At 42.6% G+C, this 12,571-nt stretch overlaps 1 protein-coding gene across 3 annotated transcripts in view; it reads left to right on the top strand.

Moving 5' to 3' along the window:
- Positions 1 to 12,571, top strand: part of LOC146636642 (adhesion G protein-coupled receptor L3) — a 268,557-nt gene that overhangs the window by 21,404 nt on the left and 234,582 nt on the right. For all 3 annotated transcript variants that reach the window (XM_085349627.1, XM_085349626.1, XM_085349628.1), the window contains exon 2: positions 8,564 to 8,652. The gene's annotated coding sequence lies outside the window, so the exon portion shown is untranslated. The remainder of the gene's footprint in view (positions 1 to 8,563; positions 8,653 to 12,571) is intronic.

The raw sequence follows: 12,571 nt of genomic DNA, 5'->3' as shown, positions 1-12,571 counted from the left end.
CCCGTTTTTTAATAAATATGTCCACAGACAAAAGCTCGCAAACAAGAGTACGCGTGCATGCGGCGCAGACTAACCTACAGACTCGTATCCCAGTGTTCGTCCCTCTCCAATTAAGACCAATTAGGGCCAGTGTATGAGAAGGTCTTGTGGGGATGCACTGTAGTGCTCAATGCTATACATCCCTCATCATCTCTTCTCATTTGTATGCCAGAGCGGTGTGAGAGAGAAATGGGAGCTACAGGGAAAGCATAAAGAAGATGATAGAAATGATGAGGGCTTAAAAAAAAGAAAGGAAAAGGTGAGAAGAAAAGAACGGGGGAGTGGGTGAGGTGGGGTGGGGGTGGGGGGGATCTACGGCAGCTAAAGCAGGGATACAGAGAGGCGAAGAGGTAGCGAATTAGTGAGCCTCAACAATGAGGAAGCAGACACGTAACTATACATAATCTACCTGCAGTTGGCAGCTACCTCAGTCAATTGTTATCAGCTTCCCTTGAATTTAATGTGACCCTTGGGAGTGTAGATGCTGCCCATGCATTATAAATGCTGCCCATTGATTTCAGTTGGTGAGCTTTCCCTCCCCTCAGAACGAGCAGGCTCTGACTCACCGTGATTTCTTAAGTGACCGTGGTGTGCAGTATAATTCATTAAAATCGCGTTTCACGAACGGAGCCCTTGTTTTTATTTCGCAGCTTGACTTGTTAATTGTATCAGTGAGATTTAAGCACTTCAAAATCATCTGGATAATATTATAAGGCATATGAGGACCTATGGGGGTCTCCGTTGGTCTTTCAGCTCCGTCCGTGGATCAGGTTTATTCGGCACACCCTACGCTCCAGTTTCTGGTATTCCTGGGTTTGTTTGTAGCGTTGCCTTGCAGGGAGGGAGGCATGAATGCTAGGTTTCCCGGCTGAATATTGCAGTGCAGGGAGACCAGCAACACTACTTTACATCGCCTGTCCGTGGTTTTAATGCAATGGCCGATCGGTTATGTCACAGGTGTCGAACTCCAGGCCTCGAGGGCCGGTGTCCTGCAGGTTTTAGATGTGTCCTTGAACCAACACAGCTGATTGAAATGGCTAAATGACCTCCTCAACATGTCTTGAAGTTCTCCAGAGGCTGGTAATGAACTAATCATTTGATTCAGGTGTGTTGACCCACGGTGAGATCTACCTGCAGGACACCGGCCCTCGAGTCCTGGAGTCTGACACCCCTGGGTTATGCGAAGCTTCCTCCACACGGAGCCGCAATAGTTACATTTGGTGAGTGTCATGGCACGTTATACTCGAAGTGCAGTTTACCTGAGGGTGCAAATGGAATCTTTATGAAGCCTGGTTATTTCTGTCTCCAAGAGCAGCTCATTTTAAAGTCCGTATAATCTATGAAATAGCTGCAAGTAGGCGAATAAGTACCAACATGGCGTATTACATACTTCACAGAGGAGTATGTAGGTTACTTAAGGTTGTCTGGGCTTGTAAAAGATGCCGCCATTTCAATACATTTTCTGTTCATTAGCCATATCTCCTTTGGCCCCGGCGTGCTCGGGCCGGCTTGTCAGTTACAGTGTCACAACTACAGGGTCATTTAATTTAAAGGCCTGCTCCGCCGATTAGAGCTTTTGTGGTGAGCCGCCGTGACTACTGTAATGCGGGTGTTTGGGTCAGCGATGGGCACAATAGCTTAGTTACTCTCGCTGACTTCCTCACTATTGCCTCTCTCTCTCTCTCAGCACATTTTCCACTTGGCTGATAAAATAAGCCACTCTTTGATGAGCTTTCGGCAGGCCGCGGCGTTGTGCTTCAATAAATGCTTTTATAAAGACACACCACAGGCTGTCGACTCGGATCAGTCATACAGCGGCCGCCTGCGTCCGCTTGCCGTCTCATATTGGGACGCCATGTCCTGATAACGGGTTGTTTTGATGCATGATGATAAACGGGTAAAAAATAAAAAGTTCTGTAATGGACAACTTTTCTTCAAAGTGATTTGTTGTCTATGTTAAGACAGTATGAATGCTTAGGTAACCAGGAGCTGTAGCAAAGACAGCAGAGAAGCAATCCATAGAAAGGAAGGCCACTGCAAATGTAGTTTTCCTTTTAATATAAACCCCACTACATTCAGTGTCTTGACGTATTTACATTCTGTAATATAGGACCATTTTATATAGTGAATCTCATTGTCTGGCACCGCAAGCAGGTAGAGTAGGCACTTTTCTTTAGCAGTGCTCACACAGTAGCTGTTCAAGCATCGCTTGCTGCCTCCAAAATTCTGGGATTTGTCCTGTTAAAGCACACTGATGTAGTCGGTGAGGCGGCTGTGGCTAAATCTACTTTGTCTTGTGCCGCTTGTGTTGCTTTCTCTCCTCTTATTTTTAGCTCTTGGTAGTTGGAAACAACACACTCGGGCTGAATGCTTTATCTGGGCAGGAACAACATAAGCTAGCAGTTGTTTTGTATGCTTTTGTGTAGGTGTGTAATTGCTTGTTCAGATTAAAGTCAGCTCGTTTACTCGTCCTTTGAAGGAAAAGCTAGACAGCTGCCACCAGGCTCAAATGCACACTCACGAACGTGAGGAAAAATGCTGCTGCCATACACTAGAGTGTCATAAGGCCGGGATAGCTTGCACTGCTTGCACTTCCTTCTTTAGTTTTGTTAAAATTAACATTACAAACCACGGTGTAACCGTAAATCTTACACAGAAGAAAAGCACGGTTACACCCAATATTACTGTCAGGCGTGGTCAGAAATATGGCCTGCTGCTCTACAACCACACTCAGCAGTGATATTCAGCACACTGTACCACAATGAATCACTTTTGGGGTGTGAAATCAAATTCAGGTTTAAGTTCATGGCAGCGAAAGCTGGATAGTCATGCTGTGTTTCATCACTTTGTAATTTGGAAAGCACTCCTTTTGCCAAGGGGACTGAAAGGAAAAAAAAAGAAACAGGCTACAGTGGATAATGTAACAAAGAAAAGAAGCAGTTTTCTCTGTCTTAATGCAGTGGAGTTGCTACATACTGTACAGAGCCTCCTTTTGCGCTCATGCGTTTCACCAATTGGCAATCATGCACTTGTGGATATCCAGTGAGCCTGGCTAGCTTTCTTGGCACTTCAACAAAATTCTTTTACTTTGCTTTCCCGGTGCCTCCTGCTCTAACTGGTGGCATATCCTTAGCAGCCGGTGAAAAGTTAATAACAGGATGTAAAATTAATCTCAGTCTCAGTTGTCTCACAACTGAGACTGAGATTAACATGCAAGCCTTTTCTCTACTTGCCATTATTAGAAATACCAGCCTTTACTCGGATGTTTTAATGCAAAACTCTAAAATGCAAGCATGCACAGACTAAAGCGTTTTTTCTGTGCATGCAAGAATGCCAAGCTTTTTGATTAAACTTGCTATGTTCACGTCTTGCTTACTTCCAGTTAAAGTCAGGATGCTTTTTAAATCACGGATGGATTATTTTATTAACAAGTAACAATTATACCTATAAGTAACAAAAATACACTTTTTAGAATTAGAAATTCTTCCCTTAAATGCATCCCACTGCAAGGATTTACACACTACGGGGCAGGTTCAGGGCTGGTTTTGGGCAACAAAGATAAGAGATGAGAGGAGATCACTAGCAGCCAGCAGGTTGCTGCTTTGAGCATCTCTCCGAAACGACTGTTTCTGCACATGATTTCTGACAGAAATAGGCATATTTCCAGCTTTACCTTACAAGCCCCACTTTAATTGAGGTTCTTACAATAGTTGCAATAAAAGGAAGATGAAAATAATCAGTGAGTAAAGTTGCAGTGCCTGCGGTAAATGTAGCTCAACCTGTAAATAAAAGGATGAAATCAAAAAGCTGTTTAAAATCGTTGAATTTATTGCAGTCTGTTCAAATGAAGTTGATTGGTATAAGCTTGAATGGATACCAATCACATTATACTTAATTATTAATTATGCAAATAAAGACACCTTTAATTGTATATATTTCACATGTATTTTACTCAGATGTGCAGTTTTCTAAAAAAAAAAAAAAAAAAAAAAGTAAAAAAGAAAGAAAAAGAAAGTAAGAAAGATGCATTTTACTCAAAATTACTGCTTCATGTTTATTGAGGGTGAAATTAGAGGGTGGCTCAAAACCAGACACCAGCTCTGGTATTGGTTTTGGATCAATACCAGTGCGATCAGATCGATACTTTGTTTCTACAATGCAGCCCACTGAACTCTATTAAGTACATGTTGTTTTTTTGGAAATCACGCATTATGAAAACTGTCTGAACCGTTTTGTGTTGATTGTCAAGTCTGTTTTATTTATAGCTGATACACATTCCAGGGGCCTGTTCTTCGTACGTCGCTTACTACATCCAAGATCAAATGACACATCCAAGACCAAACTATCGCGCTAACCGTGAGCTCGCTAATCCGGTTCCCCGAACACACCTGCTGTTGACGATTAGTACAGCTGGACGCAGTAATGTGACATCACTGGGTGTCGTAAAAGGGGCTACGCATCGATAGTAGAAACATTGATCGGCAACCCGCTGATTGGTCGGCGAAAATGTCGAAGGGGCGTGCACGGTATTTTCCGGCAGCAGAGCAAGAACTCTTGATTGAGGGATTTCAGGAGTTTCAGAGTTTAATTAAAACGCAAGAGAACACTGCAAAGGCTGCAAAAGCAAGGAGAGAGGGCTGGCAGAAAGTTGCTGACAAATCAAACTCGTAGGTAATTTAATAATAATAATAATAATGGATTGGGTTTATATAGCGCTTTCCAAGGCACCCAAAGCGCTTTACGATACCACTATTCATTCACTCCCACATTCACACACTGGTGGAGGCAGCTACGGTTGTAGCCAGGCTGCCATATCGCGCCATCGGCCCCTCTGGCCAACACCAGTAGGCGGTAGGGTAGATCTATCATATGACACTATATTGTCCAATATCATATGGCATTATATTATATTATAATATGTTATATTATATCCCCTTTCACATTAGAGCCACAACAGGACCCACAAGAACATGGGAACAAGTAAAAGTGGAATACAGGAGTATTCTACAGAATGGTAATATTTATCTCTTAGATTGCTTTTCGTCTCTTGGCAAGGTAATACTGGCCTGTAATACTCTGTTAGTTTGTTCATAACAGCAACCAAGAAAAGGGCAGAGGAAAAAAAGACAGGTGGTGGTCCTGCACCCCCTCGTCAACAAGTTGGTTAAGTAAATAATACCCTCACGGGAAAATCGATATCTCTCAATGAGCACACTGTCGCGCTGAGCTAAAGGATCCTGTCTATCCCGCAATATACGCTGAATTCTGAGGACTCTCCTTATCAATCTTGCACCTTCCGCAATGGGTTGGTCGCGTATACGGACAGGACATGGCTGCGACAGGCTTCCCAAATCCACCTTCGCTTTTATAGCCGTGGTCTCCCATCTTGATTACACGAAGTAATTTACAATTACTACTCTGAAATATGAATTACATCTGTAATAATCACATACATGTAATAGAATGTTAATAGTACATTTCCCTTTTTTAGGGAATGACCTGTATGTATCTGTGTGAAATCAATAAAAGGATCAAGTGCTGCATTATCTTTAGTTACATTGATGTTATTTATTTATGGTGAAACAGTGGTGGAATATCGCTGTTGCTTTCGTATAAATGAAGCGGACATACCTGCGTGGCCGCGATCTAATCCTGTTTACATAAAGTAAACCTGCTCCCGAGCAGGTTTACGCTTACGGCTCTGTTGCTATGACAGCAAGTCCCGGATGAGCTTCGGGGAACCGAACGATCCAGGATCACGCAAAATCGTCAACAATCTAATCCAGCTAACTTACTTAGCGAGGTACGAAGAACAGGCCCCAGGACTCCAAATAACCCAGTTTCAAAATACATGAAAAGCCAAAAGATGTTACGTTTTGTTGCATTAACAAGATACTGTGGAAAGTACAAATCACACTGATTTAGTGGTCATTAAAGTGTTTTTAGAGGTTGCAAATACAGGATAATTTATCACATAAATGACACATTTCTCTACTCTACATGAGCTGCCTTTGTAGGTTAAAACCCGTGGTATCGGTATTAGTATTGGTAATTTTGGCCCTGTAATTAGTTGGGATTGGTATCTGTATTGGTAATATTGGCCCCCATGTTTACTTGGTATTGGTATCGGTAATTTTGGCCTTGTAATTACTTGGTATTGGTATCTGTATTAGTATCGGTAATATTGGCCCCCGCGTATACTTGGTATTGGTATTAGTATCGGTAATTTTGGCCTTGTAATTACTTGGTATTGGTATCTGTATTAGTATCGGTAATATTGGCCCCGTGTTTACTTGGTATCGGTATTAGTATCGGTAATTTTGGCCCTGTATTTACTTTGTATCGGATCGATACCAAATCTGTAGTATCTCACAGCACTACTGTAAATGTACACTTTCTTATGTTTTGCTAGGCTGCTAATTGAGTGCAATCCTTTAAAAACTCATCTTTAAAGGAGCAGCTAATATATGGATAAGGTGGCATGATTGTTTGCAGTTAAAAAATGTATATGATTATGCAACACTGGTAAAGTAGACATTGGTAGTGTCTGTCTCCAACAAGAAAATTAGGTGATTTTCCAGATAATGCGTCGGTCATTCAGCCTTATGGATGTATATTTCTCTGTCCAGAACTCACTGATGATGTGTTGGAAGCCTCACCTCCCAACTACTGCCAGTACTTTAACACTAATGATTGGACGAGAGCAGTAAATTTGGCTCTGATAGTGTTTCTGCTGAGTGCGAAAGACCAAGGAGAGCAGCAAGGAGTTTATAAGAGGTAAATGTGTAAAATTAAAGCTCTGTCCACTTGCTGTAATTACTGTTAATTAGGTTTGATCAGAAAAAGAAGTGAAATCAAGCGAAAGCACACGATGAAATCCTACCATACCGCCCAGAACATAATTTTTGCTTTCTGTTCTCGGTGCAATTGATTTCTCCTTTTTGTGCAGCAGTATGTGGTTAGGATTGTTGCAATATGGTGCGACCGTGCTCCTTTCCAAACACTTGCAGGCCTGCTAAATGACTGGCAGATGCTCTGTTGACCAAACTAGTTTCAGCAGTTCAGCTAAATTGACCTATCGCATCTGTTTTCTCTGCCAAAGTCTCAAATTTGATCAAACATAATGAACAGCAGATTTGATGAAGCACGTCCCCGGCACTTGTTCGAAAGCCAAGACCGGTTGGCCATTGTGCCTAGATAATATTTAGAAATTTGGCAATATAATTGAGAGCCATTCTTTTTCTTTTCATTTGCAAGCATCTTTGCACAATCTGACAGAAGTAAAGGAATCATTTCACTAAGTACCTTTTTTTTTTTATCATTGGCACACATGCACAAATTATAGACTCTCGTTTTCCCAGTGTCTCTGTCATTTTAAATCACAGCCAGTGCTTTTAAAAGAGACGTGGACATGAGGCGGACAACCCAAATAGGTGAGAGGAAAGAAAAAAAGGTTGTTTTAATTAAGTCAAAAGGAAAATCTACCTAATTTGCATAGTAAACACAGTGCTACCGATTAATCCTTTTTCTTTTTTTTGTTTTTAGCTTATTATTCAAGACCATCCAGTGCCATAGACACCTCAATTACAAAAGCTTTGGTGCTCATCAGTTTTATGATTGCATGTGAGATTTAATTATAAATCATGTAATGATTGTTTTGCGTCACAATAACAAAGAGAACAGCTCGTCGTGTGTTTCATCAGGGATGCCGAAGAATTGCTCTTTCCCAGAACCGCTGAATGCCATTTGATTTTACCTCTGTGTGCATGCTCTTCATTAATACGTCTATAATTAAACCTAACCACTTCACCCCTCGCACACGGATATGGTGCCAGCACAGATATAAATTGAATGCGTTCAGTTGAAATATATATAGTGAACAGGGCAACGCTAAGGATGGGAGACGAGAAATCTCTGAAAGAAAGCACTCCAAAGATGGATTGATACGATGGCTAAAGAGGCAGGGAGGGATAACGAGGGGAAAACTGGAAAGTGTGAAAGGTGACTGGGGGAGGTTTCCATCAAAATGCTAATGTTGTGTGGGATATTTACTGCAGAGTGTTAATGTAGTTTAAAACAGGCTCTCTGTCCTGCAGCCCATCACCAAGCTCCTGTTGGGCCCTAATAAATCAGCCATTAAAAGCTGATGTGACCTGAATAGCACTTCATACAGCGGCAATCGGGCCGTAGCACCAGTATGGGAACCAGAAAGCAGCTGAAAAATTTATGAAGATGCCACTTAATAACGGTCGACCCAGAAGCGAGCAAAATAAAAAGTGTCTGTGTGATGTGGCTTGGAGAAAGTAACGCTTGGACTCCTTTTTTTTTTTTTTTTTTTTTGGTTTTTTTTAAGTAAATCTGTGTCATACAGTAGATGTGCAGATGCCTCTTCATGTTGGCAGACGTTAAAGGTTCCTGCCTTTTAATTGCGTCCCCTGTCGCCCGTTTGGAGAGAATACAGCGAGAGTCGGTGTGTTGCTCTAACATAAGTATGCCCTGCTCTAACTTTTGTGTTCTCTTCCAGGACAGGAAGTGCTTTCCCTATCTGGAATGTGATATACGGGATTTGTTCAGCAGCAGCACTCAAGGACCGCTCTCCTCTCTCGAACTGAGGTATTGTACACTTTTTATCAGCATTTCTGACAGCATCAGACTGTAAATGTACGGCGGCCCTGAGAGTTTAGACGCACTGCAGCTTAAGAAAACACCAGCAAATCGAAAAAAAAATGCTGCAAAAGCACACAAAAAGTCACAAATTCAATTCAACAACAGTTACCTCAAGGGACTCTATAATACTGTCAGGTAAAGACCCTACAATAACTCAGACTTGGCGACAGTGGCAAGGAAAAACTCCCTTCTAACAGGAAGAAGCCTAGGGACAGGAGGGGCAGTCATCAGCCGTGATTGGCTAAAGGCGAGGGGAGGAAGTTGGGATGAACGACACACTGTGGAAGAGACAAGCTAACAGTAAATGGCTAATAGCAAACACGTAGCTACAGCATTATATGAATGATATCTCTGCGTTATCATCAAAATAATGTTGGTCAACATCACAACGGACCAATCACAAACACTCAGTTAGCATTGGCGAAGAAGTTAGCTAATGCTATTAAAAGCTACCATAAGCAAACCGAAACGAGTAACCTAAATTTGGCGGACAGCAAAGCTAACTTGATAATATATTTATTAAAACACACGTTACCATGGCATCTTCTTATCGTTTACACCGGTGAATCCTACTTCTTTTAAGGGTGTCTCAGTGCAATTCTTCCCATGTTTTGGTTGCTATCATTTTTGCAGCTGGTCCGTCACACTATCGTCTCCCCAAAAACACTTTTATTTTGTGAGATTTTTTTTCCTACTTCTGTTGTCTTTAGCGTTCTTCTAGTTGCTGGTGTTTTCTTCAGTTGCGGTGCGTTTGAACTCTCAGGCCCAGCAAATGGGCCTGAAAACGACTCCGTGCAAGTCATGAATATGCAGCGCAACCCAGATTAAGTCTGCAACCCATACACCACCAACCCCACCCAGCACAGCACAGTAATGAAGAGCATTCATGTGGGCCAATTGGGCTGGTACTCTGCGCGCAATAGGATGTTTATGAAAATGATTCACGATAGGTGCTCATCTTCATATGCAAATCTGTGGGACACCACTGTTAGGCCTCTAATTTGTGCCGGCGGCGGCGAGGAGGGTGTTTTTTTCTTTTCTTTTCTTTTGGTCGGTAACCATACGTATCTACGGAGCGTGCTTGGATTTCATTCCCTGATGCAAATGATGTTTTCGGTGTAATCATGCAAAAGCACAGCTGGCTTCCATTTCTCCACACCTCGAGCCTGTTGCTCCCCCGCACCCCCTCACTGCTGACTCTTAACCACCAGAACCTTCCTTGCACCGGGCTCCTGTCTCCTCTTCCCGTCTGTTTGCCGTTGTTGTCTCCTGCAGCCCTTGTGTTTGCTCTCTGCTTCTTGTAGTTATCTTCTTTCCCTTTCCTGTGTCACTTGCCATACCAGCCCTCCCCTTTTCATCCCATCACACACACACACACACACACACACACACACACACACACACACACACACACACACACACACACTTCTCTCCACTGCCACCACCTCCAAGCAACCCTCTTCATATTGAATGGATCCACTAGCCTCGGTGCCTCCTGCGGTGAGCCTGGATTGAATTCAATTAGGGAGATTGTTTGCCCTGCAGAGTTTACTGGTGGGCTCCGTGGATGATAGGTTTGCCTGCCGACTTCCCCTTCTCCCCACGTCCTCCTCCTCCCTCACTCATACACACACACTCTTCCACACACAAAGACACACCACTACATCCATCTACCCTGTTTCCCCTTCATCTGACTCAGTGTAGACACCCTTCCTTTCCTCTTTCTCCTAACAACTTCCTTTTGGCAGTGCACTTGCCTTTCTATTTCCATTTCCTTCTTTTTTTTTGGTGTGTACACTGTTTACGTTGCTTTTCAGGCCCTCGTTGATGTTTTTATGCTATTTTGTGACATCGCATTCAACATGATCAAGGCATAAAAATTGGCACAGTGGGGAAAATGTGTCATATCACCTCTTTGATAAGACCACAGGGACTCATATTCTTCATGTGGCTGTTTCGTGAGAGTTGCTGGGATGGGATTTTTCAGATGGGAACTGTTTTATTTGAGCTTAATCCCAGCAGCTACACACACACATTTCAAGATAATCCCCACCCCCATTTTTTGTTCCAGAATTAATTTTCCCATTTTCTAGCATATCCAGCATAAAGGGAAGGGCAGTAAATGTTGCTGACATAGGAGTAATGGCCACATTAGTTGCAAGGTGAAAATAGAATTGTGCTGTCATTTGAATAACATTGAGAGCAGCAGGCGGTACTTATGCATGCTGCTGGCTTGTAGTTTTAGATATGAAGTGAAAATCTGGTACAGACATAATGGCCCTGGTCTCTGTTCTGTGTAGAAACATATTTCAGGGACTTGTCCTGTAACCCGCTGCTTTCCTTCAGATGTCACGCTGTGTGACTGTGTACCAGTGCTCCTCAGAAATCAGATACTGTATTAGTGCTGAAAGATGTCAAATGAATTAAAAGCTAGGCATCGCTTTGATGATAAACGCCCTAATGCACTCTGACGTGGAATTACGACCTTCGTTTGATGTACCTTTTTTTTGCCTGATTTGTGGTCACTGCCGATTATGTTTAATTCACTTGAAGGCAATGACTTTGTGGGGCTTTAAAGAAAACGTTTGATTTACAAACAAGTGTCATTTGGCAGAAGGATATTTTTCAAGCTAATACGCGAGAAGAATCCTAAAGTAGACCGATTATACTTCCTTTTTCTCTGATACTTGTGCTGTTACAAACCTGTAAATGGTAAATGGCCTGTATTTGTATAGCGCTTTTCTAGTCCCTAAGGACCCCAAAGCACTTTACACACCCAGTCATCCACCCATTCACACACACATTCACACACTGGTGATGGCAAGCTACATTGTAGCCACAGCCACTGACCAAATGCTCGTATGCTATTGCTTTAGCCTGCGCTAAACACTCAGTTTCAGGTGCTGTTTTTCTACTCTTGTGTCTGATTGATGTCAGAGGCACAGGATTTCCTTATATGGTCATCTCAGGTTCATTGTTTGTTTATTCATGCCACTTCAGAGTACTCATTCGATAGCAAAGCTGGGCAGGTAATGCTAAAAGACACGGCTCTTCCATCTGTAAAGAGCAAGATCGAGGTATCAGAACGCAAAGTGTAACTACCGTTATATTGCCAAACTGTGTCCAATGTTTACAGTTTGTTTCCGGAGGTCCACAATGTCAAGACAAAGAGTTTCAATGCCCACGAGCACCAGGTTTTGTTTACCTGACAAGGAGCAGCCAATCAGCGAAAGGCTTTTAGGAAAGGGAGCCTTAAAGAGACGAGTGATGCAGTGTTGCAGACACAAGGCGACCTTTAAGGTGCTGCTTAAAGATTAGCAAGGATTTTATGTGGTTAATAGATACTCTGGGTGAAGTCCAAGAATAAAAGTTTAGAGCTGGAAATTAATATAATAGACCCCATTTTTATCTGAACATCTACAAAGCTGCAGAGCTTTTTAGCCTGTTAGAGAATTGAAGCTCCGTGTCTGTCTGCAGTGCTTTGCATAGCCAAAGTGGCTTCCTTTAGCGTCAACCATTCAGGTTACTTTAACCACAGTGGCCAGAGATGACTTTAGCCCCGCCAGGTTTTTGGTTCTGTTAGCTTAAAGCCCTGCCGTTTGTTTTCATAGCGTGATCCTGCCTGGACTTGTTGAAATGATGCAAAACAGGTCATTTGAATGGAAAAGGCAGTGAAATCCTTTCGGCCTATGTCAGCAGTGTTCTTGAATTTGAATCCTATCCAGAGGTAGTTGACTTTGCACGTCTTTGTTTTTCGTGTCCTGTTACTTGGGGCAACTATGGTCAGGCCAGAAGCAGGCTGCTCCGAGGATACCAGACAGCATCGAAACCCTCTAAATGACCAAATTATTTAAAAGGCACACAT

This window comes from Diplotaxodon limnothrissa, linkage group LG3 (genome assembly GCF_057381915.1).
Source record: "Diplotaxodon limnothrissa isolate DT_005_m linkage group LG3, D_limnothrissa_male_GT1.1, whole genome shotgun sequence".
In the NCBI taxonomy this organism is placed as follows: domain Eukaryota; kingdom Metazoa; phylum Chordata; class Actinopteri; order Cichliformes; family Cichlidae; genus Diplotaxodon; species Diplotaxodon limnothrissa.
Note: the sequence above shows the minus strand (reverse complement) of the source record. Positions and strands in the feature narration are given on the sequence as shown.